The sequence below is a fragment of the Psammomys obesus genome, unplaced genomic scaffold, assembly GCF_907164565.1.
Source record: "Psammomys obesus unplaced genomic scaffold, mPsaObe1.curated_primary_1811, whole genome shotgun sequence".
NCBI lineage: Eukaryota > Metazoa > Chordata > Mammalia > Rodentia > Muridae > Psammomys > Psammomys obesus.
The window spans coordinates 911,543-923,604 of record NW_026596353.1 but is presented as its reverse complement, the minus strand read 5'-3'; the positions used below and the strand labels follow the sequence as shown (position 1 = coordinate 923,604).

Below are 12,062 nucleotides of genomic sequence, written 5' to 3'. Positions count from 1 at the left end.
CTACCCGCCGCCAAAGGGAGGCCTACCCCGCCGACGCCCTGCGGAAGAGCGGCTGTCTGCCACTGATTGGACGACTCCGCTGCACGCAACCCCGATTGGCTCTGGGGCGCCCCTGCTCCCTGATGGACAGCGACAGCGACCTATCGCCTCCTGCACAGTCCGGAAACCCGTGCCCAGGCCTGGCTGCTTGCTTCCCGAGGCATTCCAGCTGGCTCAGACCTGATTGGGCCTGCGTACCTGGCTGTAAGAGGCGGGAGGATTTGGAATTGTGGGCTGTTCTCGGCTGAATAGTGAAAGATCAGCCTGGCTGCCGGAGAACTTGTCTCCAAAAAGGACACAAGAAAAGCCAGATTTATTCGCGGGAAATTGGATTGCACCAGGGGAACTCAGCACCGGAAGGTGGGAGTAGGATTAGGAGTTCAAGGCCAGCCAAGGCTACCATGAGAGCTGTTGGGGGCCAGGCCACTGTAAGGCTTTCTCAGAAGCCCTGATGTGAGCACAAAGAAAACTCTAGTTCTGTGTCCTTATCCAGGGGCAGACTTAGCAAGGTCCGGGCTGTGGCCAAAGCTTCGAAGGGAGTCAAAGTTTTGGAGGACCATCCTCCCCCTCCCCCCCTGTGGTTATCATTACCAAGGTCACTGTATACTTAGTCTGTGGCCTACTTGAGATATCCCGTGTTTTGTTTTGTTTGTAGCAGCTGAGAGGAACAAGTTAACTTTACAGGTCTCTTTATAAGAATGTTATACCCCGTGCTAAACTAAGTTCTCTCAGTACTTTTCCAGAAAGCAGAAGGACACAGACAAAAGAAGAAGCGGATGAATTGGGACAAGATCCACCCTGCTGTAAAAAATTAAACTAGGCCGGCAGTGCCCAAGGTCTTCTCTCTGTTGCAAGATTGCTCCCAAGGTCTCCTCCCTATTGCAAAGGAACACCCAAACCGGCAGTACAAGATAGGGTTTCCTGGCAACCAGTCCAGAAGGTCACAACTCCCTCACCCTGACAGCTCTTTACTTTTCGGAGAAGTCACAGGATGTGATGGTTACCTCCCTCCCCAACTAAGACCGAATCTGCATATCATAAGACATCCCGGGTGTAACTTAAAGATCAGATATCCTTTAGACATCTGGGGACTTGGGTGCCTAAAGTGAACCAATTTTGTACTGACAAGCTTGCAACCCATGCCTCTCCATGCTTTTTTCTTTAAAAACCCAAGGCTTTTGCTCCCAGTGCTGTTCCTTGCTTACTTTCAATGAGGCCCCATTGCACGATGGTCTGAATAAACCTCTTGCTTTTGTACTGGTCCATTTCCGAGTTTCCCTCAGTTGCCTCTCTGGCAGTTAGACTCTCCTTGGACTTAACACAGCATTGCTAGATAAAGTTCCCTGTTTGATAGGGTGTTTGGGACCCCGGTGTAACCCTGAACCTTTCTCAGGGTTAGCTTTTAAGCACAAAAAAGCAAAACAAAACATGTCCAGGGATGATATGCTTCAGTTAGCAAGACCAATTAGCCAGAAACGACACTTCTCCGGCTTTGATGGATTAGCCCTTTGTTAGTTTTGACAGATGGCCCTTACAGGCTGCAATTTACAGTCAAAATGGCACTCCTACCATGGAGTCAGTTGTGGTAAGGTCTGGGGCCTGTTATAAGAACATCTGAAGGGCAGCAGTCTCTCTGAGGAGTGGAGACTGCTTATGTGACATGCATCTCAGCCATTTGTCCTGAGTTGGAGACCTTACAAGTGTGTGTGTGTGTTGTCTTGGAATTTTATACGGTGGAAAAGGAGGAACCTTAGGGCTGGAAGAGTCAACCAGTTCCCCTGCAGTCTGGAAGAGGTGCAAACCAGGAGGTTTTTCCTTTGTAGCTCCTCTTATCAGAAGCTCCCACAGGCATCATCAATCAAGACAATTTTACTGCCTTCTGCCTCTAAGTCCACCTGGGGCTTTTAGGTGTACAACCCTTCATTCACACCATCTGACAGGTGAACAGATGGGGGTGATGTATTCTCCCCAAGGCCTCTTCCTCTCGAAGTGGAACAATGCAGAGGGTTGTCTCTAGGATCTAAGGGGCCATAGGTCGGGCTGACTTCATGCAGAAGGAGGAAAGCTTTAACTTGATAGGCAATGGAGGCTCCGGCATTTGCCATCATGTTCTTCTAGAGAAACTTCTGAAAAATGATCACTAGGAGACTGGACACATGATTTGGTTACAGAGTGAAACTCAGAGATTGCTCAGGAAGTGGAGGGGGAGGAGTGGAAGAGACACCCAGAGGAGCTGGTGAGAGGAGGTAGATGTCCTTAGATGGAGGCCCATACAGGGAGCAGGAGGGACTGTATTGTGTCTCTAAGGGCTATGGGCTTTTGGCTGGGGTGAGTTGATGAGGAGAAGGATGCTAGTTGTGCTGGCTAGAGTCCTCTAAGAGGAGGGAACCTCAATTAAGAAAATTCCTTCACAGGGAATCTTATGGAGGAAGAAAGGGATGGGAATAGAGGGACATGGAGGGGACAGCAGTCCCACAAGGAAACCAGCAAAGCTAAAAGATCTGAGCCCAGGGATCCTGCAGAGACTGATGTACCAGCGGAGGACTATGCATGGAGAAGACTTAGGACTCCTGCTCAGATGTGGCCAATTGGCAGCTCAGTCTCCATGTGGATCTCTGAGTGAGGGGAGCAGGGACTGTCTACCATGAACTCAATTGACTGCTCTCTGATCACTCACCCCTGGAGATGTGGATTGCCAAGCCACAGAGGAAGAGGCAGTCCTGATGAGACTTAACAAGCTATGGGTAGATGGCAATAGGGGAGAACTCCCCTTTCAGTGGACTAGGGGAAGGGGTGGGGGAAGAAGGACAGAGGGTGAGAGTTGAGGGAGGGGTCTTCAATCTGCATATATAATGACATATAATGAATAAATTGTGAAGAAAAAGAATTAAAAAAAAAAAAAAAAGAAAGAAAAATCCTCTGTAAGATCTGGCTGTACCCAGCCTGTAAGGCATTTTCTTAATTGGTGATGGCTGGGAGAGGGGGACAGTTTTAGCCTTGATTTTTTTAAAACAAACCTACTTTACTTAGGGTTCTTAAACACTTCTACCTCCCTTCCAACCCCTCCCCCCAACACCAGGTAGGAGGAAAAGAAGATTAGCGGGGACAGGGGTTGGAGTTCTTTATGTTATTTCCTGCTGGGGCCAATATCAGTTGACCTGACCGAGCTGCCCAGTCAGGTACCCGTGCTGTGAGGCTGCAAGAGAGGAGTGAGGATTGAAAAGACAAGGTGAGAAAACATTAGCAGGACTTCAGCAAAGACTGAAGCGAGTTTATTTTTTACAGGCTCACTTACATACCTAAGAAATGCTTACAGCTTAAGGCTCACAGAATAGTCAACTTCCTTATTTCCCAGAATAGAGGTACAACCAAGAACAGACATTATCTCACTTCCTTAATCAAAAATCTGTAATGGTGCAACAGGCCAGCATGAGCTTTGTGCTGATTGAAATATTTAAACGTTAACTTCCTTAAAAACGAGTTCTCTGCAGCTTTAACAGGACAAAGGTCTTAAGGTTAAAGCTGCAAGCTAGCATCAACATGGAGTCAACAATATTCATGGCTCTCCACAATCAGTTGTTCAGAAGTCCAGGTGACCAGCAAATCAGCAAAGAGCAAATGCTGCCTCAGAACAAACCAGCAGTAAGCAGTCCTCCTCCAGGCAGCTGCGCCTCCTTCCTCTGGGCTGTTATATTTATGCCCCTCAAAGTCCTCAGAATTCAACTAATTCCACCTGAGGAAAAACCACACTCTGCACTAGACACTTAACAGGTGTGGACAGACTAAAATCTGACTTGGCATTTTAACAAAAACATGTTTACAGATCATAAACTGAAACATCCACAGCAGTTATCTAGCCTCTGCTTAGTGGTGCATTGTTGTCTGGCAGTGTCTTCATTAAAGTAAGGACCAAGCAGTGACTGGGACAGAGTCAAAGGGGAGGAGTTCAGGAACAGGGAGGAGACGGGAGTCAAGAAGAAGAGGGAAGAACTGGAACTTGAAGCCTATAAACCATCCAATATCTAGGCACTGCGCTCTAACGCTGGAGAAGGCTGCATGGAAAGACATGGCTACAACTACAGGAAAAGTAGCAGTCCCCAAGGGAGGCCAGGGAAGTCGCCATAGGGAGGGAGACAGAGAGGAAGGGGAAGAGAAAGAGGAAAAGCTTATGCAGAGAGAGTGCAAGAAGCAAAATGTCTGGATTATATAGGGAAGCCCAGGCCCTGGGCTGGAAAGTTCAGAGTAGAGGGTGGGGCATGCCAGCCACGCCCTGTGACAGGTAGGGACTGAGGGACGCTGGGAAAACCTGGAGCAGTCTTCAATTCTGCTACTTGCTGCTGCTCTGCCATGGGATCCTCTGTACCCGTCCCTACTCTCCCTACTCGCCTAACCCGGCCCCAGTTTTCTCCTTATGGGCGGTTTCCAGGGTGAATGGCTTGGTCAGGGTACATGCCCCCTTCTCATTAAGTGCAAAATTCACCAAAATAATGCTGCCCACCCAACTGGGGCTGAGGAGGTTCCTGAACAGTACCACAATACCCTAGGGGCATTTTAGCTAAAAATCAGTTTACAATTTGCTCTTGGCTGCTCTCCTTTTCTTTCTTTATTCCTTCCTTCCTTTCTTTTTTTCTTTCTTTCTTTCTTTCTTTCTTTCTTTCTTTCTTTCTTTCTTTCTTTCTTTCTTTCTTTCTTTTTTTGAGACATGGTTTCTCTGTATAGACCTCGCTGTCCTGGCTGGTCTTGAACTCTGAGATCTGTCTGCCTCTGCCTCCTGAGTGCTGGAATTAAAAGCACGCACCACCAGTGCTCAGCAAATTTGTAGCCCAGGCTGGCCTCAAACTTGTGATTCTCCTGCCTCTGCCTCCTTCAGCAGATTGTACTGGCATGTGCTACCACAACTGCCTGGCTGCCCTTAAAGCAGTAAATTATGAAACAAATCCAAGAGTTCTTTCAGGACAAACATGGAAACCTGTCTCAATTCCTAGACGGCCTTACAAGGGGCCTCTTACCCTCTACCAGTCTGTATCCTGAGACCTCAGATGGGAAACAACTCCTCATAACCTACTTATCTCAGAGTTTCCCTGACATTAGGGCCAAACTTAGACATCTAAAGAGGGACACCTTACTCCGAAGGCACAAGTCTTAGCTCTGGGAGAGATGAAAGAGCCCCAAATAGAAAAACCAAATGCTGGCTAAAGCCTTCCAGTTGGCCACAGCATTGCCCAGGCTTCCTTGCTTCCCAAGGACCTATGGGTCCCTGCTTCAAATGTGGTTAAAAGGGTCACTGGGCTCCTGCCCCACCTGAACCTGCAAATCACTCTGACCATGTCTAAGGTGCCATCAGGAGGGACATTGGACTGTTGCCTATCCCTGTGCCCTCACAGTGTGGGGACACCAGAGCCAGACTGCCCTTCAGCTGACTTCCTAGGTCTGGCCATGGAGGACTGAGAAAGCCTGAGCTCCCCTAGCCCAACCATTGTAATCTCTGACAGGGGCCTGGTAGTTATGGTGTCTGGGCAAACCCAGCTTTTTCCTTCTGGACACCAGGGCCACTTACTCGATCCTGATGGAATTTGGGGTCCCTCTCTCCTTGTTCCCTTATTTTCAGGCAGGGCAACAACAGACTTACCAACTCCACCTCTCGATTGTACCTTTAGCGGTAGCCCCTCACACCCCCTTTCCTGCTGGTACCCACCTGTCCTGTCCCCTTGCTAGGAAGGACTTCCTAGTCAAAGTGGGAGCTTCTCTTTCCTTCTCTTCCCCCATCTACATGGCCTCAGACTTCCTAGCTACTCCCCTCCTTCTCCAAACCGTACAATCCGACATATCTTCTCCCTTGCTGGCCTCCCAGTTAGATTTCCAAGTATGGAATACCCCAAACTCCTGCATAGCCAAACATCACCTCTCTTTCATCATCCCTACCAATTACATCACCTAGGCCCAGTACCCACTTTCTCTAAAGTCTCAAGGGATTTAAACCCCTTATTTCTGACCACTTGAGGAAAAAAAAAACAAACCTTTTTTGTGCCCCATATCTTCCCCCTTTAACACCTCCATACTCACGGCTAAAAAACTCAACAGATTTCATGATTTCCTTGTCTTTAACTGCTGAGTAGTATTCCATTGTGTAAATGTACCACAATTTCTGTATCCACTCCTCAGCTGAGGGACATCCGGCTTGTTTCCAGATTCTGGCTATTATGAATAAAGCTGCTATGAACATGGTTGAGCAAATGACCTTGATGTATACCTGGGCATATTATGGGTATATGCCTAGGAGTGGTATAGCTGGATCTTGAGGTAGCACTATTCCTAATTTTCTGAGAAAGTGCCAGATTGATTTCCAAATCGGTTGTGCAAATTTACATTCCCACCAGCAATTGGGCAATGGAGCTCCACAAGGAAAGCAACAAAACCAAAAAATCTGGGCTCAGGGGTCTTTTCTGAGACTGATACTCCAAGCAAGGACCATGTATGGAGATAACCTAGAACCACTGCACAGATGTAGCCCATGGCAACTCAGTATCCAAGTGGGTTCTCTAGTAAGGGGAACAGGGACTGTCTCTGAAATGAACTCAGTGCTGGCTCTGTGATCACCTCCCCTGAGGGGAGTGGGGGAGAGTAACAGCCTTACCAGGCCACAGAGGAGGACAATGCAGCCAGTCCTGATGAGACCTGATAGTCTAGGGTCAGATAGAGGGGAGCAGGACCTCCCCTATCAGTGGACTGGGAGAGGGGCAGGGGAGGAGAAAAGGGAGGGAGGGCGGGATTGGGAGAGAAGGAGGGAGGGGATTACAGTTGGGATACAAAGTGAATAAATTGTAATAAGTAAAACCTTAGTTAAAAAAAAAAACTCAACAGAACCTACCACCACTTGGGTCAGAATCTCTGACTCATTAACTCTACAGTGGTTCCTCTTCACCCAACCCATGCTCTCCTCTCCACCATCCCTTCAGAGACTTCTCATTTCTCTGTCCTAGGCCCCAAGGATACCTTGTTTTTTACTCCTCTTGACCCCAGTCACAAAATATCTTTTCCTTTACTTGGACTGACCTGGATATTCACCTTAGTACCCAACTTACTTGGAATTTCCTACTCCAGGGGTTCCAGGACAGGCCACATCTATTTGGCCAGGCTTTGGCCTCTGACTTAATCTCTTTGTCCCTGAACCCAAGCTTATACAATGTGTAGATGGTCTTCTCTGTAGTCTGTCCCTACAAATTAGCCAAGCTGACGGCTCTACTCAACTAAACTTCCAATCTGGTTGGAGACATAGGGTCTCACACTCTCTGGTGCAGCTGTCCGCCTCTCAGGTCACTTATCTAGAGCTATTCTGACTCACAAGGCCATTACCCTACATAGAAAATCTCTAATCCACTCCCTCTAAGTTCTTACCACCAAGGATGAAGTTCTATGTTTCCTTGGGTGGCTGGTTTCTTATTCTCTCAGATCCTGTCTTAGGGTTTTATTGCTGTGAAGGGACACCATGAACAAGGAAAGTCTTATAAAGGAAAACATTTAATTGAGACTGAATTACAGTTTAGAAGTTTAGTCCATTATCATTATGAAAGGAACCATGACAGTGTGCAGACAGACATGGTGCTGGAGGAGTCGAGAGTTCTACATCTTGATCTGAAGGCAGCCAGGAGAAGACTGGATTTCACACTGGGTGGAGCTTGAGCATTTAAGATCTCAAAGCCCCACCTCCACAGTGACAAACTTCCTCTAACAAGACCACGCCCCCTCCAATAAGACCACACCTCCTAACAGTGCCACTGCTATGGCCAAGAATTCAAATAGTAGTCTGTGGGGACCTAACCTATTCAAACCCTCACAAATCCATTCTTTCTCCCTCCTTGCTCACCTCCTGTATGAGGTGGCCCTTGGCTCCCCAACATAAGCCCCTTCTTGTGCCTATTGCAAAGCCTTTTTGTAAGCTTCAACAGGCCCTCCTCCAGGCTCCGGCCCTACACCTTCCGTACCTACCTCCCCCCTTCGCTTTCTATGTTACAGAGGACAGATTTGCCCTCAGAGTCCTGGGTCACCAACTGAGACCTTCCTTTGTGCCTGTTGAATACTCATAAAAACAAATTAGACCACACTGCCCAAGGGCGGTCACCTTGTCCATGTGCTCTGGCTGCAGCCAAACTCCTTATTTGTCAATCAAAAAAGTTAATTGTTGATGATTACTAATATTTAAAATATAATTAAATAAAGATAATATTAGATTATCTTTTAGTTAAACAGTGTTTATTCCTAAACCAGATATATACCCAAATCACCACACAGACACTAGGATTTATTTAATTAACCTAGTGCCACGGACCAACCCAGTTGGGTCCCATGACCTCGGGAGAGCCAGGGATTTGGTACTCAGGAAGGCATGGGTTTGGCGATGACAGATAGACACGACACCAAAAAGGCTTTGAATCTGCTGCGATTTACTGAAGTCAAGCTAATAATTTTATAGTGATTACATGAAGAAACACTTTGAAGTTGGCATACTTCCCGGAACATTTAGACTTCTACCAAGAATACAAAGTTTACATTTTAACTTGAAAGTGTAACCAGACATAGAGCAGTGCCCACAGGAAATCTTGGCCTAAAAACTTTTGATCAAAGCAGACAAAGGACATAAAACCTCAGGCTCGTGGTTATTCATGCAGTTTCATTATTACTAACTAGTGAAGGGGAAAGTCAGGGGCTGTTATGGTCCTCTGAGCCAAGTCGGATACCTGCCAAAATCTTTCTGTGCATCAAAGTCTAAATACACCTTTTTTAACCATCCTCCCATTTGCCTTGCTAAAGATTTACGATCCTCCTTAGAGATAAGACACCAAGGGGGACACGCTCGAGACAGTCTGTCCATAAAACTCATAGTATAATATAAAACCTTCTGACCTCCCGTGTTTAGCCATCTTCTTCCTGCTTCATCATAAACACCTGTGTATGGTAATGGTTCTGCAATAGTTCTGTACTTTCCCATGCTATCTCTCCCTAAAGGAGGAGCCCACTATTTCCCCCTAATCTTGTAATGCTTCCTGCCATGAATGACTGCAGTGGGAACACCCAGAGCATTTATCTTGACAGATCCTGATGAAATATTTTCCTTAGAAAAACTTAAAGCTCTTGCTCTTTCATTACCTATAATGTCTGGATTTTCCACAGGCAATTTCTGATACTGAATCTGATTCATTACTTCTCCTAAGATTTTATTTTTCTTCCACTCTATTCTTGCTAAAGCTTTTAATAATCTATCAGAAATGTGTTTCCTTGAATAGTCAATTGTGCTGTTCCAAGAATCATAGAGAAACAACAAAAAGCTCATTAATCCAATCCCACAATCGAGGAAGTGTAAGAATCTCGGAGTACATCTTTTTGGCTTAGGTGGCCAGGGGCGAGCACTTTGCCAGAGACCTCCAGGGAGCTTATTCCCAAGGAAAACGTATCTCCCATCTAGCAGAACGACCATTGTCATGCTACACAGACGATACTGGAATTGGTGTGGCAACCTAGAACACAATGCTGGACAATAATCACTCCATCCTAAACCTCCAAGACCACATAGCTTCCTTCCTTTCAGATTTCCCACATTATACTTGATTTTTAGCCATATCTTAGGTCTGGTTCATTTCTCCTGATGTTTCCCAATCCTCTCCTTTAGAATCTCTCTTCCCACTACTTCTTTCTCCTTCCCTCTGGACCAGGATGTCCCACCCTATTCTCTCCATTGCTCAGCATTGGCTGGTTGTTTTTATTGTCAATATAGAGAACAGAAGGTGGTGTGTTTACAAAAAGTTGAGACAGGTGATGTTTAGAATAAGCATCACAATGCAATGTCCTGATTAAAACCAGATAATGGGGTAGAGAAACCAGCTCATGAATGAACAAGGGTAAATTGTATATATTCCACAAGAACATTATACCAACAGTTAACCTACTGCTGTCTTTTCTTCTCACCACCTATCCTTTCTCCTAACATAGAAGAATCTCCACACACTATATTTTCCCCAAGTTCTCTCCCTTCAGGTAGCATTGTAGAGGATGTCACACTTACCTTTCACCCTTGCCCAACTTTCAACATTTCAAATCTCTTCCCTTGGCCAATCTCAGGATACTCTCCATCTGATTTTTTGCATTTAGCTTCTAGAAGAGCTACTGCTTCATTCCACACACATATAGGAGGACACACTACCTCAGACCACCTACACCTAGATGGCACATAGATGGCAGCTTCTTCCTACATGAAGGGGTCCAAAAGGTGGTATACACCATTGTATTGGACACCATGGTGGTTGAGGCACAAGACCTCCTACCCCAAACCACAAATCATCATGCTGAACTAATAGCTCTCACCTGTGCTTTTCAACTATCAAAGGGACAATCCCTGAATCTCTATAGAGAGATTTTAGGTGTGCCTTTCCTATTCTCTCACAAGCAGCCATCTGTAAGGATCACAGACTACTAACAACAAAGAGAGAATCAATAACCAACTCAGACCAAATCATGGCCATGCTAAAGGTCTTCCATTTTCCTATGGTTCATACGAATTGTCCACTGTTGATCACACCAAATGGACAATTCTGTCATATCCAGAGAAAATAACTCAGCTAGAACCTGGATCCCTCCTGTCACACTCCACAAGATATCCTCACTTTACAGCCCCCGTCTTCACTACCATCACCAGACACTTGACAAATTCTCTCATCTACCAGCTCTTTTACCCTAGTAGCCAGGCTTTGTCTCACTTTCTTAAGGCCATCTATAGTGTACTCCCAAGGAGTTGTTCTTCTTAAAGGCCATAACTGCTTTTTATAAGATATGTCAGGTATCTAACACCAACTTTAGTTACTGTAGCCACCCCCCCCCCCCGCCTTTCCTACTCACCAAAACAGGAGGTCTCTCCTAGGGACTGACTGGCAACCTGATTTTATCCACATGCCCACTGTCAGATGAATCCAATAACTCCTGTTTCTGGTGGATTCTTTTGCAGGGTAGTGGAAGCATTCCCCAACAAAAAAGGGCTCAAACAGTCTTGGATCTTTTCCTCTGAGAGACCATTCCCTTGCTTCATAGTCCCAATGTCCCTTCAATCAGATAATGGTTCCATTGTTATAAATAAAAATGAAAATCCCAACTGTTCTATTTTACCAATAAAGACTCAGGAGGAGATACTGGTGTGAAAACCTGCTACCTCAGAGAGGCAGAAAAAGCACCCAGTTGACCTTCCTTCTCAGCTCAGGTCTGGATGGGAAAAACCCAAAAGGCTTGCTTAGCTTAAATAACAGCCCAGGAGGAAAAGGTAAAAAAAATCCAAGGTCAAAGACATGCTAGCTCAAAGCCCAAGAAGCCAGAAAGCTAAGGAGCCGAAGCCTAAGCTAAAGCCAGAGCTTAAGCTAAAAAGTTTTTTTCTATTTCTCTGCATTGTCTTAAGTACTCCTCAACTCAAAGCCCCTGCCTTTTTTTATCGGATGGTCTTTTACTGAAATACTGAAATAGCTACCTGGGCACTCCACTGCACCACTGTTGACGCCATCTATGACGTCTTGAGGGTGGCAGCCATCCACACTGCAGTCCACAGACTGTGCAGTACCCAGGAGCTCCTTAATAGCTCCAGAAAGCTCTCTGGCTAAAGACCGCTGTCACTTCTGCCTGGCAATGTTAACAATCTCATCAAAGGGAATATTTCCAGTGTGTTTGATGTTCTGCTTCTTTCTGTCTCCTGGTGGCTCCTTGCGGGCTTTGATGGTCAGGCAGAGGGCACCACCTCAATTTGGGCCTATCTGTCCTGATGGTCAGTGTCACTGTAATCCTCAGACCTTTCCAGTCACTGGTAGCCTTGGCAATGTCAGCACCAACTTTTTTGGGAGACAGACCCAGAGTACCGCTTTTGGGGGCCAGTATGGATGTGGTGCCAACTTTTCCTCTGGTTCATTTCAAGTACATGACTTTGATCTTGTTGGGGTCGAAGTTGGGTGGCATGATGGGGGCGTCAGATGAACCCAGATTTGGGATGACAGGAG

The 12,062-nt window shown here is 46.2% G+C and overlaps 1 pseudogene; it reads right to left on the bottom strand.

Moving 5' to 3' along the window:
- Positions 1 to 11,468: 11,468 nt before the first annotated feature.
- LOC129669178 (60S ribosomal protein L12-like) lies at positions 11,469 to 12,062 on the bottom strand (annotated as a pseudogene).